General features: G+C 38.0%; 1 protein-coding gene across 3 annotated transcripts in view; it reads left to right on the forward strand.

Annotated features, from left to right (window-relative positions):
• The window catches only part of LOC139456522 (septin-4-like), a 119,588-nt gene that overhangs the window by 14,613 nt on the left and 87,833 nt on the right, over positions 1 to 17,142 (forward strand). Inside the window, exon 1 of one of the 3 annotated variants that reach the window (XM_071238284.1) lies at positions 16,722 to 16,812. The exons of 1 other annotated variant lie outside the window; for it this stretch is intronic. The gene's annotated coding sequence lies outside the window, so the exon portion shown is untranslated. Of the gene's footprint in view, positions 1 to 16,721; positions 16,813 to 17,142 lie in introns of those variants that run through there. One more of the 3 variants, XM_071238290.1, reaches the window with a different exon arrangement.

Raw genomic sequence — 17,142 nt, forward strand, 5'->3', positions numbered from 1 at the left:
TTAGTTGTAGCACCACTCAGATTATAAAGGTTCAAATTTGGTCTTTCTTGTACCTGGGGTAATTATTCAATCTAAATCCAGGTTTGAAGTGAGGTGGAATGTGAGTTATGTGATACGCACGTGGCAGCCCAGCAAGAGATGTATGGTCAGTTGCTTTACTTTTTTTGTAAATCAACTGATCATTCCCAGACATCAAAGGATCAACAGGAAATACGTTGATTGATTAATTACTGTTATCTTGCACAGTGGATATGTCAAAAGTAAGTGTTTACATGTGAAGGTAGGTTTACTAAACATAGGCAATACACTCATATCATGGCGTGAAGTACAGATGTAAAAACAACGTACTTTGTTCAAAGGGTAACCGATAATACACTGACTGGTTGTTCATTGTTATCTAACTCAATGTATGTTTTTAAGAACCGAGGACATTATAAAAATAGTTGTCACGTGGGCTTTCTCAGCTAACTTGGCAGCTATGTGAAACAATTGAAACAAACTAAGTGATCAGCTAAGAAACAAACACGGGTTATAATATTCGATACATTTAAATAACGTTTAAAACGATATATTTAAATATTTTAATATATTTCATATATATTCCAAATATTGTTTCCAAATAATTATTATTAAAGTATGTGATTCTCACATAGACATTTGACATCGAATAAGTATTTTTGTAATGCTGCAGACGCAATGGATATTGTTCCTTTATGTTGATATTCCCGGATACATTATAACTTTGGTAGGTTGTAATAATTATATTTGCATTTTGTTTTCATTCATTCGCTGCAGCTTTGAACAGAATCATTCTTGTTCCTTTCCGTTTGTTTGGGAAGTTTTTCGATGCGCGATAGACGTTGTTTTCACAAGTATTTTCTTTTGTAAGCGTGTATATGTTACAGTCAATGTGTAAAATATGATTCACTCAGGCAATTTATTAAATATCTAAATATTTCAGTCATTTTACAAATTGACTGAATAATCCATTCATTTATTTAACCGACAGGCTAAAAATGATTAAGACGATCAAAAGAGCTTAAACACATCACAATATATTAATTATGCTAAGAAAAGAAGCCCAACAATACAGAACTGTACTTGGTGATGATATTAAACATAAACAAATATTTGGAATTCGTTATCATATTAATAAAGATGGACATATTTTTCAGTTAATTTGTAAAATAAACTGAATATTTAGGCGTTTAATAAATTTCCTTAGTGAAATATGTTTACATTTTGAATGTAAACATATACACACGGTAAAATAAGCAATGTTCAGATGAAATATTTACTTTGTGTTGCAAGTCAAAATAGTGTACACAAAGATCGCACAATTACCAAGCAAGTGACTTACCAAAACTGCATCACCATTACCGATGCTCCCCACAAATATACCTACATTTCCAAAACTGTATTTCATTTTTGTTGATCAATGTGACCATACGTCCTTCTACTTTCAATAAAAATGCGCTTACGAATGGCGAGCACAGGTCGCGAACAAGTCTAGATTTCTGCTATATCATCCGGGTACTCACTGGGAAAATACAGTAATGCACAGGTAACAACTACTCCCGCGGAATTGCTTTAGATCAGTGCTCCTTTGTACGTTGAAATACTATATATTGTGAATGCCAAAATGATGTATCAAGGATCAAGTAGAAGATACATTGACCGTAGCGCTGGGAGTTTATTCAACAGACCCGTGAAAATAACACTGCTGTTTCTTACTATTTATTTTAGATGACGCAGTCAAAGCTCACTTCTCCTGGCGGCCATTATCGAACGGCCAGCTAAAACACAACCCCGCGCTTACGTCTACAGGTCTCTTCCTGTAGTACGGTAATTAGTATTCTCTCCCTCAAGTGTATCCTCAATGATATAACCCACCCTCATTAATTACATGCTGCTCTTTCCCAGCCTCACTGCTATGGAGCTGAGATAAAGAGTCCAAGTCATCATAAAGTAATTAGGGTCCAATAAAAACAATGCGCCGCCAAACCTCATACATATTATCACTGAAAGTCGTACTACAGACGGTTAATGTCAAATCACAATAAAAGCATTTCAATTGCAATAACATGTTCCAGGACCATGTATTCTCTTAACACCATCGGATTTAGAAGCAATGGTCGTATAAAACAAGACAGATCTATTTAAACACAACAGTATTCATGTTATTCCCACAAAATCACATAAAGAAAGGAGACATTAGCAAATACATGTGTATTATCATTTTTCGTCAGGATAACAAAATTTTCTCTCCTTGTTACCACCTCCAGGGTCAGCTTAAGACGGGTCCTCCTTTGCTCAAAAGTTTGTTCCCCCTCTAATGAGTGTGTCACGCGTTGCACACGAGTGGCGGACGGGGTGCACACCCGTGTGCAACGCGTTGCACACGGGTATCACACGCGTGACCAACCCGATGCACACTGGTTGCGTAACGCGTTGCCCATGCGTGTAAGGGGAATGAACTTCTAGGCAGTAGTGTATGTGAAACACAATATACTGTTGTCCTGATCACTATTTCCAGTGGGGTAAATATTTCCAAGTCAGTAATGATGATGGACTTGGAGCCATCAGATAGCAGTTTGCCACTGCCTTAATGCTAACAGTTGACATTAAGCTTCCATGGAAGTTTTGGAAGATGTATGGTGTTCATAAACAGGAAATAACTCTACATGTTAACCAGCCTGCCAAGGTGAGGTATTTTGGTTAGTTAGTGGAACCAGCAGCTGCATCCATGTGGCGGCTAATGTGTGGTTTGAATTACAAACAGGTAGCAGGTTCTCAAACTGGTCCTGCACCATGACTGTGGAATATATTTATTTTATAAAAAAACACAATCTAGAAACATATACAAAAGCAAGTAAAGCCAGCCCTAGCTAGCTCTATTCCACATGTAATCAGCATAGGACATTTTTTTATTTTATTTTTCGAGTCGAGAAGGGTATTGTGTAATATAAGATTTCATAGACTAAATCTAGAAATGTATACAAAAGCAAGTCTAGTTAGCAGAGTCTGAGTGGGGTATTCATGTTAAACTGCAGCATGGTATCTCAGTGAGCTAGCACTAGAAATCGGCATCAGTCCGAACTAGTACAAGCAGCCACACACACACATACAAGTGCATGCACGACACTGTAGACGTGCAATAATCGTGGACGCGATGTTGAACCCCATTTCATCTCACCTCGCTACTGTCACAGTTGATTCCGAAAGTAACATCAGATTTTCATAATTTCTCAATTACATAAGCCCTTTAGACTTCCAGGCCCTCGAGAAAACATTAAAATTGAATCCAGATCAAGTCTAGAAATTAGGCATTGCTCTATTTGAGTTTTACTTTTTATTTTCTTGAAATATATTTTTAAATAAGACTTGTGGGACTAAATGAAAAGGAAAGTCCTTTCTGTATGTCAACCTCAGTAGACTAACATATCATCAATGAAGTCTTTGTCACACAATACATTTCTCTCCTCTAAACTTAAAACAACTAATTTGTCTGAAATAATTTTCCTGATGCTGATTTAATACCGGTACATCTGGCAATGCAAAGCTCCTTTCAAAATTATCACAGATTATGAGCAATACTGGTAAGGCATGTTAATTTTTGTTTAAAGTAAAACTGATTTTAAAACTGAGTTTGAAGACTCCATCCTTACTCAAATTCAGATTCACGGGGTCCTTAATTAGCCATAGCCACCATGGCTTCAGGGTCCATTTCCTAATGTTTCCAGTGTGACATGATCAAAGAGGTTACTGGTACATTAGAATCAAGTTTTAAAAAAAAATATTTCAATCAAAAACTACAATTTTTTGTTTAGTATCAAATGTATTTTTGGAAATTTTAGTAAAACGTATCTGTAAATCAGGAAAATATTTTGATCATGTATTGTTGGTTTACTATCCTATTAATAACATTATGTAATTTTAAGTGAGTGAGTGACACAGAAATAGGCTTCACAAATTATACCCATGTGGGGAAATCGAAACTGGGCCAGCGAATGCCTTATCCATGCCCTCGTACATTGTGATACAGATGATTCTGAGTGAGTGAGTATGGTTTTACACCGCTTTTAGCAATATTCCAGCAATATCACGGTGGGGGACACCAGAAATGGGCTTCACACATTGTACCCATGTCGGGAATTGAACCCAGGTCCTCGGCGTGACAAGCGAATGCTTAACCACTAGGCTACCCGACCACCCAGATGACTGAATAATCTGTATCATGACTGTATCGCATTAAAAATACACTGGCAAAATTTGAATAATGTAAGTCCATATTTTGATTCCCAAATCCTGCTTGGAATTTGTTTTAACGTTTATCAAAACATTTTATCATTTTGACAAACATTTACATATGCAATGTCTAGATAATAGATTTTTTTTCTCGAAATGTCTTGTGAAATAATACATTTCAATACATCTCACTCTGCAAACAAGGTATTGTCTGTATCACGACTGTATTGTGTCAGCGCTGACAGATAGCCAGTATAACTTTGATACTCCATATTTAAATACGTGAATCCTGCCATGAGTTTGTTATAAGGTTGTTTAATTGTGTAGTTCTAAAAGGTGATGCTAGATTCCAGTGTAGCATGATAAGGGTATTTTTCGTTCGTTTCTAATCTGGAAAGTCCAACTTGGTTTACACAACCTTAAAATAGCACCAGAAAAACTCGGCTTAGCATGGGCACAGCCGATTGCTGCTGTAGACGGTGGATTTGTGGAGACAGGGCTTGACAGAAGAAGAAGGTATTTTTGTAATTTAATTACATTTCACAGAAAACACACCCTATTCTCCATCTGATATTTGTGGGTATGTGGTCTGTTCAATTTTTCAAATTGTATCTGTATTCTGATGCATGGATAGATTTTAGCGTTTTCAAAAATCCATCTTTTTTGCTCATATTGGCTATATTTATGTACTTGATAATGCCAGTAAGCCCAAAATTTGCAAGTGTAGAATGGAAACATGCCAGATGTTGTCCATATTGGGAAAACTACACTCATTCTCGTTAGATACCATTTTCAGCAAATGTGCAGTATCGGTCTGAAGTGGTGGTTTTTTATTTTTTATCCACGTTAAAAATGCATTTACCGTATTCGATGTAATAAGCACCCCGCTATAATAAGCGCCCACGGTGATATTTGCTGATATATTGGCTAGTGAACAATCCAAATTAGCACCCCTTCCGATTGATCAATGTACACAAGACTTATTTATTCGCGTATAATACACACGCGTGTGTTATATGCACCATTAATTATGGACAGTTAAATTCTGGAAAAATATATCTGTCGTACATAAACATTTCAGGCTGTCACTATAAACCACGAAATTTATCTTTCAACTCTGTTTTTTTCACCAACATAATATTCTAATAATAAATTATTTCTAATTTTGAGAGCGCCCTGAGCGCTTATAATTATTACTTCGAATACGGTAAGTGTAAATAAATATCAAATTTTCATTCATCATAAGTATAGATATCGGTCCAAATACTTTAAACTGACTTCATTTCGCTAAAGACGTATATACAATATATATATACGTCTTTGATTTCGCCGTACTGCAGTTTTATATTGCGTGAATCAAACTGAAAGTCACGAAAGTGGTCAGGTGCATTGTGCTCAGTGTCATACTTGGCAAATGGAGTCTCGGTTATACAATGCCTGCAGAATGCAAAACGAATTTGATCCATGTGATGGGTTTGTTATGGTTTGATAAAGTGTTAATCTCGAAAAGATCTTGTTATTGTTTATGAATGAAAAAAGGTTTCAGCATGCGATTTTTTGAGTGACCTTTGTGAGGTCATGGTTATCCAATCTAAACAAATAAAATGAGATCAGTCTTGCATGACACATGTGTGATGTACAGATTTACTATCAATAAAATTTAAGAAATTTGAATGATATTGAATATTTATCTCAATTTGTTTTAACCTACTCAGATAATATCTGGGGTTAAAACTATGCAGGAAGGTCATGATATAATACATATCATGATACATAAGTCATGATATGATATGTATCACGATACATAGGTCACAATATGATACATATCACTATACTTAGGTAATGATACGATACATATCAGGATACATAGGTCATGATACCATATGTATCGTGATACATAGGTCATGATACGATACATATCATGATACCTAAGTCATGATACGTATCACGATACATAGGTCACAATACCATACATATCACTATACTTAGGTCATGATACGATGCATATCATTATACATAGGTCATGATACGATGCATATCACTATACGTAGGTCATAATACGATACATATCACTATACTTAGGTTATGATACGATACGTATCACTGTACATAGGTCATGATACGATACATATCACTATACTTAGGTCATGATACGATAAATATCACTATACGTAGGTCATAATACGATGTATATCACTATACATAGGTCATGATACGATACATATCATTGTACATAGGTCATGATACGATACATATCACAAAACATAGGTCATGATACAATACATATCACTCTACATAGGTCATGATATGATACATGATATGATACATATCAGGATACATAGGCCACAATACGATACATATGTATCACGATATGTATATTTACAAAAAATCACATTGGAACTTCTTGACTTAATATTTCAGAGCAGGTTCAAAAAGAAAAGTTAGCTATAGACATGTTTGTATCGGCTATTTTTAGTAGTGAACTTGATTACAACACATTTTGTAATGACTGACAAAAACACTGGGGGTCATTAAACGAGTAGGAAGTAATTCATTTCAGCAAGTGTGTCACCTTGTGTTGATACAAAAAAAGAACCTATTGTTTTACCCCGAAAAAATGTGAAGTGTCGGATCTGACAATCCCATTCAGGAGTATAAACTGGTTCGTTAGTTGTTCACACAACAAGCCTAATGCTGTTCTCTGGGTGACAAGAATAATAACAAACAGCTCTGGTGATGTTAATTTAGGTGAGATCAATTTTACATCACAAAAATATTCATGTAGTCCTTTGACCAATAGATGCTATTTTTAATGTCATCCAATCACAGAATAAGATAAATCAGCAAGAGCCTATATACTTGTTTAGCTAGACGGGAGCCCAGTCAAACAGGTGTATAACTGGAGCAGCTCCCTACAGCATTCTGTCACATACATAGGGGTGTAGAGTAGAGGCCATGTGCTGACCAGAGCTTAAAAGCTGACTTGACTGCTTGTTATGTTGTCTGTCTTACAGACCCTGATACAAATATATCAAATACAGCCCATGCTAGTCTATAATGTTTGGCAAGTCTAGATTACTGCAGTATCAGACTAAAGAGAGTCTCTGGGCTCCTTTTTATTATATTTTTAGTAAGATAATTGAACAACTGTTTTTTTCTGTACAATATGTTCATTACAGAGCCTAGATGTTAATCTGCTTGTTATGGTACATTTCAGATTCTTGGTTAATACTGCACTGCAGTATGAATACTGACCATACATTGTAAGTTTGAATGCTCATAAAAGAACTGCTTTAAGATTTTTAGGGACCAGTCATTTATAACAGTGTGCATGCGTGAGTGCTTGTTTTGGTGCACTAATGTACTGGAAATAATGACCCTTCCCTAATGCTTGTCATAGTTTTGGCTGACCCTCCCCATGTCCTTGTACGCGTGAAGATCCGGGATAGAATAGGTCTTCAGCAACCCATTAATTGCTTGCCATAAAAGGTGACTTTGCTTGTCGTAAGAGGCGACTAACGGGATCGGGTGGTCAGGCTCGCTGACTTGGTTGATGCATGTCATCGATCCCATATTGCGTGGATCGATGCTTGTGATATTAATAACTGGATTGTCTGGTCCAAACTCAATTATTTACAGACCACCGCTATATAGCTGGAATATTGCTGAATGCGTCGTTAAACAACAACCCAACCAACCAACCCATGACCTAATACATCTTTTTCACGAACCTCCCGACACAATGCAAAAAGCACTTTATATTTGAATATATAATGTCCATATGTACATGATCTTCCCTAAATATGTGTATTACTTTTATACTCTCCCCTCAAGCCTGTCGAGCCCCCCCATCCCCCTCACGCCCACCCCCCTCCCCTGTAATAAATGACCGATCCCAAAGACCTTAATTTTATGTTTTGTTAAAAACATTTGCAAGCAAGTTGAACAAGCACGTATCTATGTAAATCATATTGTATATTGCAGTTAACCAGTTTATTGACATCTCATTACATTCCTAATGGCTCTTCTTTGTGACAACAACCCATAAAATGGCAAAAAGAGGAAAATTAAGTGAAAAAATAATGTTTTGGCCTCCTGCCACCTGATAACAGCTGGCAAAGACCATTTAATTAGTTAATGGTCTCTTATCAGAGTCATAATGTATGCCTTAGATGTTGCTATTGAATATATATTTTCATAATAGCGGTCTATTCTATTCTGTCAAAGATATTGCAGCACAGAGGGAACCAGGAACCAGCCTACTGGTGTATAATGACAAACTCCATCTCAGAGCGTGTAATGTGAAAGGAGCTTGAGGAAATATGTGTAGAATCCTGTGTATTTATTTTGGAGGGAACTTCTCATGAAGAAAAAACATTTACATAATCAACCTTTCAAGCATTTTGTTTATGAATACTAAGTACACATAATGTTTAATTTGATACTATAGGCGTCCATTGTGGTTCACTGACCCCACACTATTGTGATGTCATGAGTTTGTATGTACATTCCCAGTCAACTTGCCAATGTTTTGCACACTTCAATCGCTCATTCGGGGCACGGGTGGCCCTGTCGTCTAAGGCGCCGCGATTCGCTGTGCAGAGTTGCGTCCCTTGGGCATGCCAGAAACCTGTGATTGTGGGTTCGCCCCAATTATGTTTCTAGGTTTGTCAGCTCCATACCCGTGCTCGTGGGTTTCACCGAAGTGGTAAACGTCTGAGACCTGCATCTCTTCGGGCTTTCCTCCCACATTAAGCTGACATGCCGTGATATAACTGGAATTCTGTTAAAAGCAACGTTAAACACAACTCACTCACTCACTCACTCACTCAATCGCTCATTCCATAAATTTAACTAATGTGTCACATGCTGCAATAAAGCCGTTATCTTGTTATTGGTTGTTAGTTGTTGGATGAATCTATATTTAGCTGATAACACTGTAGGGGTTGCCATTTATGTGATGCATGAATTACTCTGTGCAGGGTAATGAGTGTTATACTTGTTTACCGTATTCGACGTAATAAGCACCCAGTGCGCTCTCAAAATTAAAAATAGGGGGCTCTTATTGGAATATTATTTTGGTGAAAAAAACAAAGTTGAAAGATAAATTCCATGGTTTATGCTGACAGCCTGAAATGTTTACGTACGACAGATATATTTTTCCAGAATTTAACTGCCCATAATTAAGGGTGCATATTACACACGAGTGCGTATTATACACGAATAAATCGGTCTTGTGTACATTGATCAATCGGAAGGGGTGCTAATTGGGATTGTTCACTAGCCAATATATCAGCAAATATCGCAGGGGGCGCTTATTACGTCGAATACGGTAGTTTGTTTTTGATTGTCATACATTACTTTAGAAGGAAGGTTTAGAATAGGTCCCCTGACCACTCTATTACTTGTCATGAGAGACGACTAAGTCAGAATGAGTGGTCAGACATGGTGACTTGGTTGATTGACTGTCATGGCATCCCAGTAGCAAGGAATGTTTCTCATAATAGTAACCATTGGTTTGTTTTGCCCAGAATGTTTTACAGGCCTCTTGATTTTGAAGGAATATTTTTGACTGTGGAGCAAACAAAAAAACCCACTAAAACAAACAGTAAAACACAACCAGCCACATCATACATCAACAATAAGCCCTGTCCAACTTCTAGACCAATTTCTAAGTACTGGGTAATCTAGATATATACCCCCTAGTGAGACCAAAAATTTACATAACAGTTATTATTTTCTTGTCTGTATGACAGATATTTTTAAAGAAAACAGCAGCGCAGAAGGAGTATGTTCTTGCCTAGGAACTACAGTATTATTGAAAGAGTTTTAGTTTGAACCTGCTTGACCTTTAAAAACTATCGGCACATAGAAGACAACCTTTCATGTACCACCCTGTCGATGTAGGCGAATCTGGGGATGGTGGTGACAATGATGATATGATGCTGCTGCTGCTGATGATGATGATGGTGATGAGGTGTGATGTGATGTGATGATGATGATGATGATGATGATGATTGTGATATTATGATGATGATGTGATGATGATGATGATGATGATGATGATGATGATGATGATGATGATGATGATGATGATGATGACAATGATGATGATGTGACGTGATGTGATGGTGGTTGTTGTGATGATGGTGGTGGTGGGGGTGGTGATGATGATGATAATGGTGATGATGGTGGTGGTGGTTGTGATAATGTGATAGTGGTGGTTGTGATGCTGCTGCTGATGATGATTATGGTGGTGTGAGATAATATATGTACATATGGTATGTTTAAGAAATGTCAGCCATTGAAAACAATATCCTTCCTGATTTATCACCTGTAATCAGACCTTGTTATCAAACAGTCTGGGGTTCTGATTAACTAACCTCCATGTGCCGTGGTGATCATTTAACAAGGATATCTTGGCTCATCTCCTGCAAGGTGTGCGCAGCATGATTACAGATGATGTAATGGCCACACCAGGAGGAGGCTCACACAGGAAGCCCAGAGCCTAGACTTGCACAACATATCCAAGGAAAATTATAGTTTAAATCATAAATATATAAATAAAGAACAAGTTGTCACTATATGAGACTGGCATCCTTACTGTTCGCTTATCTAGACTTGCCTATTATAAGGGTAGAATTACTTTACACCCATGGATTTATCATTAAGTACAGCCTTGGAGCAAGGCTATTAAGAGCACTGCAGCAACTTTCACAAAACAAGGGAGACTGGGGTGGGGTCTGGGGGTTGGGGGTGGAGCCTGGGGGTTGGGGGTGTTCGTCATCCTTGAGCCTCTGTTTACCCCAGCCAGTCTGCTATCCACACCCACAGACACTACCACAGAAACACAACTACTGCTTAATGCTTGACCATAGCATCAGCCACTCCCATAACACAACACAACCTTAACACATCCACAACAATGCTGCTGACATCCACAACACAACTAGACCCACAGCACACCTATAGCATAATCATAACACTGCTACTCCCATAACACTACACCTATAGCATAAACATAACACTGCTACTCCCATAACACTACACCTATAGCATAAACATAACACTGCTACTCACATAACACTACACCTATAACATAAACATAACACTGCTACTCCCATAACACTACACCTATAGCATAAACATAACACTGCTACTCCCATAACACTCGGCTATAGCATAAACATAACACTGCTACTCCCATAACACTACACCTATAGCATAAACATAACACTGCTACTCCCATAACACTCGGCTATAGCATAAACATAACACTGCTACTCCCATAACACTACACCAGGGGTCCGGAAAATTTAAAATCCCAATCGGACATTTGCATTTAGGCCACGCCCCCTTCAAATAGCGTATTTTAGTTCGACTTTTCACACACATTACAAGTTTACGTATTCATAATATGATGAATTATGAATTGTTTCAATTTAAATTGTTTAATTCACCGGACAATTAATAACAAATAATATCATTTTAGATTTACATGGAAAACATACGTTTGTTTCTGTTATAATAACGATCTGTTAAGGTAGTGAACAGTCTAATTAATATTCATGAGTTATATTCATGAGTCTGCTCAAGTGTACGTGTTGTAACATTTGGATCGAGACTATTATCCCATATTTGGTTATCACGTGACCTCAGGGGAAAAGTTTTTTTTAAAACTAAAGATTTTTTTAAAAACAAGACAGATAATTTAATCACAAATACTAAAATATCGTTGATAGCAATAGTTATTTGAATACTTTTTTCATCTGTACTTAATTATTGACCATAAAAAAATTGGATATCGATCGTCCGAGAAAGCAAAATGGCGGTCAATCAAGATTCAATATACGACTAGCTACTGAAAATAAAATCTGCAAATCCTCATTGTATGTCAACCAAGTGAAAGTCGTTAGCCACGACTTACAAAATGATCGTCCAGACTTTGGGGGTTTGGCAGATCCGCCCGACTGATCTGCATCGGTCGACTGGCTGTCATCACGCTTTCGCTTCTTGTCTGAGGTTACTTATCGTAGCGTTGTGAGGATAATGAGGTACATCGATGATGCAAGGTATTAATGTACAGTTGTAAACACCTTTCACTCAAATTAACAAGATGTTCTCAGTAATTAATCCTCGATTAATCAGTGTCAACTCAGTTTATTGCCTATTACAGTGATTGACCGATTGGACTATCATGTAGGTGCGATGTATTTTCAGCAATCAAAACAAACAAAGCTTGTCAGTGTAGTTAATCTTCATTGTGTTGCAACTGCAGACAGAAACTGCTCAGTCCTAACTGTTGATCATGTCCGGTCAAAATTTAAGAATGTCCGGACAATACTATTTAAAATGTCCGGTAAGCAATATTTTAAAACGGACATTTGAGATTCCCAATCGGACATGTCCGGCGCATATGACGGTTTCCGGACCCCTGCACTACACCTATAGCATAAACATAACACTGCTACTCCCATAACACTACACCTATAGCATAAACATAACACTGCTACTCCCATAACACTACACCTATAGCATAAACATAACACTGCTACTCCCATAACACTACACCTATAGCATAAACATAACACTGCTACTCCCATAACACTACACCTATAGCATAAACATAACACTGCTACTCCCATAACACTACACCTATAGCATAAACATAACACTGCTACTCCCATAACACTACACCTATAGCATAAACATAACACTGCTACTCCCATAACACTACACCTATAGCATAAACATAACACTGCTACTCCCATAACACTACACCTATAGCAGAAACATAACACTGCTACTCCCATAACACTACACCTATAGCATAAACACAACACTGCTACTCCTATAACACTACATCTATAGCATAAACATAACACTGCTACTCCCATAACACTACACCTATAGCATAAACATAACACTGCTACTCCCATAACACTACACCTATTCACTGTAACACCTAATGTCACAACACACACACACACACACACACACACACACACACACACACACACACACACACACACACACACCTCTCTTCTAACCAGTGTAGCCAGAATGAATGTCAGGTGATTTTAGGTGAGGTGAGGTGAGGTGAGGTGAGGTGAGGTGAAATCATCCAAGAAGTGCATGCATGTGTGTGTTTGTGTCTGCTTGTACGAGTCCTGGCTGATGCCGATTTATAGTGCTAGGCCACTGAGATACCATGCTGCAGTCTAACATGAATACCCCACTCAGACACAGTAAACTGACTCCGAGCCAACCAGTCCTTGTTTTAGCCCCTTAATGCCGCGAGCCAGACAGGGTAACAACAAGTACCATCTTTTAACGTCTTTTGGTATGACGCGGCCGGGGATTGAACCCTGGACCTTCCGCCCCTCGGGCGAACACTCTACCACTAGACCACGGAGGCGGTCCATGAGATTTTTGTGATGAAGACAAGGTAATGTTGATGATAATGTGATGGTGGTGGTGATGTTAGTGATAATGTGATGACGTGATGATGATGGTGGTTATATGGGGATAATGATGGAGGTGATGATGATGAAGGTGATGATGATGATGATGACGACGATACAAAATGTTTCAAATTTCATTTGGATGAATTGATCACTGGCGCTGGTTTGAGAGTCTTGAGTTTGTTAAGTTAATTTGCAGCTGATGAAGCCAGACCAGGAACATTTGGTAGAGAACATAGCCTGATGTGCTCCCAGACAGCTAGGCCACAACAGTTTGGTGTAGAAGTAATTCACACACATGTCGTCGTGCTGCTTGTTCATTCACACCAGCCTGAGTCTCAGGGTGTAGAATAGAATAGAAATGTTTTGGACAAAACACCCTCATGGGCAGGTTACAAGCTTCGTACGAGCAAACTGTATTTGACGTAATAAGCGCCCCGCTCTTATTAGCGCCCACGGCAATATTTGCTAAAATATTGGCTAGTGAACAATCCCAATTAGCACCCCTTCCGATTGATCAATGTACACAAGACTTATTTATTCGTGTAAAAACGCACTCGTGTGTTATATGCACCCTTAATTATGTGCGATTAAATTCTGGAAAAATATATCTGTCGTACTTAAACATTTCAGGCTGTCAGCATAAACCACGATACTTATCTTTCAACTATGTTTTTTTTCACCAAAATAATATTCTAATAAGAGCCCCCTATTTCTAATTTTGAGAGCGCCCTGGGCGCTTATTACGTCGAATACGGTAATAAATCTTTGCACATTAATATCATATTGTATAGTTGTATATCTACATATATATGTACACACAAACACACATGTAGGACAAACGAGGATTGTTAAGAGTGCTCTAGTTTCAAATGAATTAATCTATAGGCAACATTTTCATTCCTTAAAGAGAAAATTTCATATACAGTGTTCCCTATGCTGCTTCAGCCTTCACTATAGCGCTAACATGGTTATAGCGAGCAGTAATGTCTGGTTCCCAAAATTAACTTATGTTTTTAATAAACTCAAGTCTTACACTGACTCAATGTGTTTTTATTGACTATGTTTTAACTGAATCACCAATAGATTGGGAGAAAACGTGTGTACAACCGATTGCTATTTCCAACTAGCAATGCCTTGGAGAGCAGGAAATACAATTTAAATGGTAAATCATCGTCTAGTGATGTTTTATATCACATTTTATATTTTTATTGACCAAGTTTGTTAAACCTGTTCATTTACCTGCATTCGCTGAAGGGATGTGATGTCCATAACACTCGATAAAACTTTTTTTACACTATGAATCATAAACAACTGCTATTCTAATTTGTTTTTTCAAATTCTAAAACATGTGGCATAGATCATGTCGAGAAGGCAGAGCATGTGCTCTAGCGTCGGTCATCTACCCCCTGACTCGGTTAAACTGCTGATTGTCTATAACACTCATCAATTATTTGGACCCTAAAGGTAGCATTGTAGAGAGGGGTCACTGTATAATTTTTGCACATTCTTTCAAGTGAGTGAGTGAGTGAGTATGGTTTTACGCCGCTTTTAGCAATATTCCAGCAATATCACGGCGGGGGACACCAAACATGGCCTTCACACATTGTACCCATGTCGGGAATCGAACCCGGGTCTTCGTCATGACGAGCGAACGCTTTAACCACTAGGCTACCTGACCGCCCCCATTCTTTCAAGGGGTGCATAATTATTTTGTATGTAAGTTCACATTGCAATTGGTATATGTTTGCTTGATGTTAATTACTTGCTACAGTGTTAATAATCAGAGTATGATTTAATACTGCTGGGGTATTATGCAGCACAGGACCTTTTATCAAAATTCATGCATATTCATATTCAAACCACCCTCTGGCCACAGGTGGTGTTTGTGCGATGAATATGCATAAATTTGGACAAGACATCCTGTGCATGCTGAGGTAGCAGGGGTACTCAACGTCCCCATGAACCCCTGCTGAGCTCACTTGGCCTGCTGGTGATGGGCCCAATATTTACTTTATTTCATGATTCCATCGTTAAATCTATTTATTGTTTCTTATACTAGTTTTATATAACACAATGTGTTTCTGGTTGTTTTGTTGTCCTTTGTTGAAAGAGTTGAGTGTAATATTAAAATATTACTTGTTTATATCACAATATGGCTAAAAAACAGCCAACCTTGAATGTTTAACGAACACTTCACACACAGGAAGGCAAAAACCTTTTGGGTTAAATTTACTGGAAGTTATTCAGCCAATTTTTGTATGTTTCAAGAGGTAGTCGGGTAGACTAGTGGTTAAAGCATTCGCTCGTCACGCTGAAGACCTGGGTTCGATTCCTGACATGGGTACAATGTGTGAAGCTCATTTCTGGTGTCCCCCGCTGTGATAAATAGATAAAACCATAAAAACCATACTCACTCACTCACTCACTCACTCACTCACTCACTCACTCACTCACTCACTCACTCACTCATTGTATATTCCAGTTTTCAACCCAATCAAAGAACTGATTCAAGAAACATGTGAAAAACATCCTGGAATTCAAAGGTCTACAGATACTATACACAAACTTTCAAAAGTTTACATTGAAAAAAACAAGGTTAAAAAAACCCATCTTCACCTGATCGGCTGCTGTCTTTCGGAAAGACATGTTTAATTTTCTGGTAAACTACACCTTGAAAAATGGGGGATACAAGTTAAATAGATCTAGATGTATTGCCAAGATCCATTAAGCTAAAAGTTAAATGTTAAGCCGGGAAAAATATGACATTTTCAACACAGAAGAGCGTAATAACATTACTCCATGACCGAGCGCAGTGATAGCTGTTGCAGCCATCTGGGGAGAGGAAGCTGGTGAGATTGGGGGGTCAGTTAGGGGGGTGCTTCACCCTCCCTGGCTGGCATCAGCTTTCCCCCTCACAGCTGGCTAGCAACCATTGAAGCTCCAGTCTCAGGATAAATCTCAGGATAAGTCTCAGGAACTTGTCCAAGATAGATGTGCGTGGGCGTGGGTCTGTGAGCTGGGAATCAGTCTGTGAGTGGTGTCCAAGGCACCGGTGTGGATACAGCCTACCAGGAACAACTGATTAAGTGGGATTAATGTGAGTGAATTTTTGTTTTTTCACTTTGTATGTTTTTGTAGATTGTGGATTCTTGAAGGGACTTTGTGACCGGTTCCAGCTGGGTTTTTTCACATGAGTCATTTTGGGGACTTTTTGTCAAAGGGTAAACTTTTTTCATTGCGTGTGTGTATTCATTTTTTTGCCAGAAAAACATACCTGTTAAGTTATGACTGAGAAGAGACACTTTTTTTAGTTTCAAGAAGAACACTGAGTTGGTGGTTTTACTCCAACAGCTGGATCTTGTCCACAGGAATACATAGCTGTCCCAAAAAATTTAAGAAAAAGTATTGACCCATGCATGCCACAAGC

Source organism: Haliotis cracherodii, unplaced genomic scaffold (genome assembly GCF_022045235.1).
Source record: "Haliotis cracherodii isolate W230 unplaced genomic scaffold, xgHalCrac1.p SCAF_11, whole genome shotgun sequence".
Classification (NCBI taxonomy): domain Eukaryota; kingdom Metazoa; phylum Mollusca; class Gastropoda; order Lepetellida; family Haliotidae; genus Haliotis; species Haliotis cracherodii.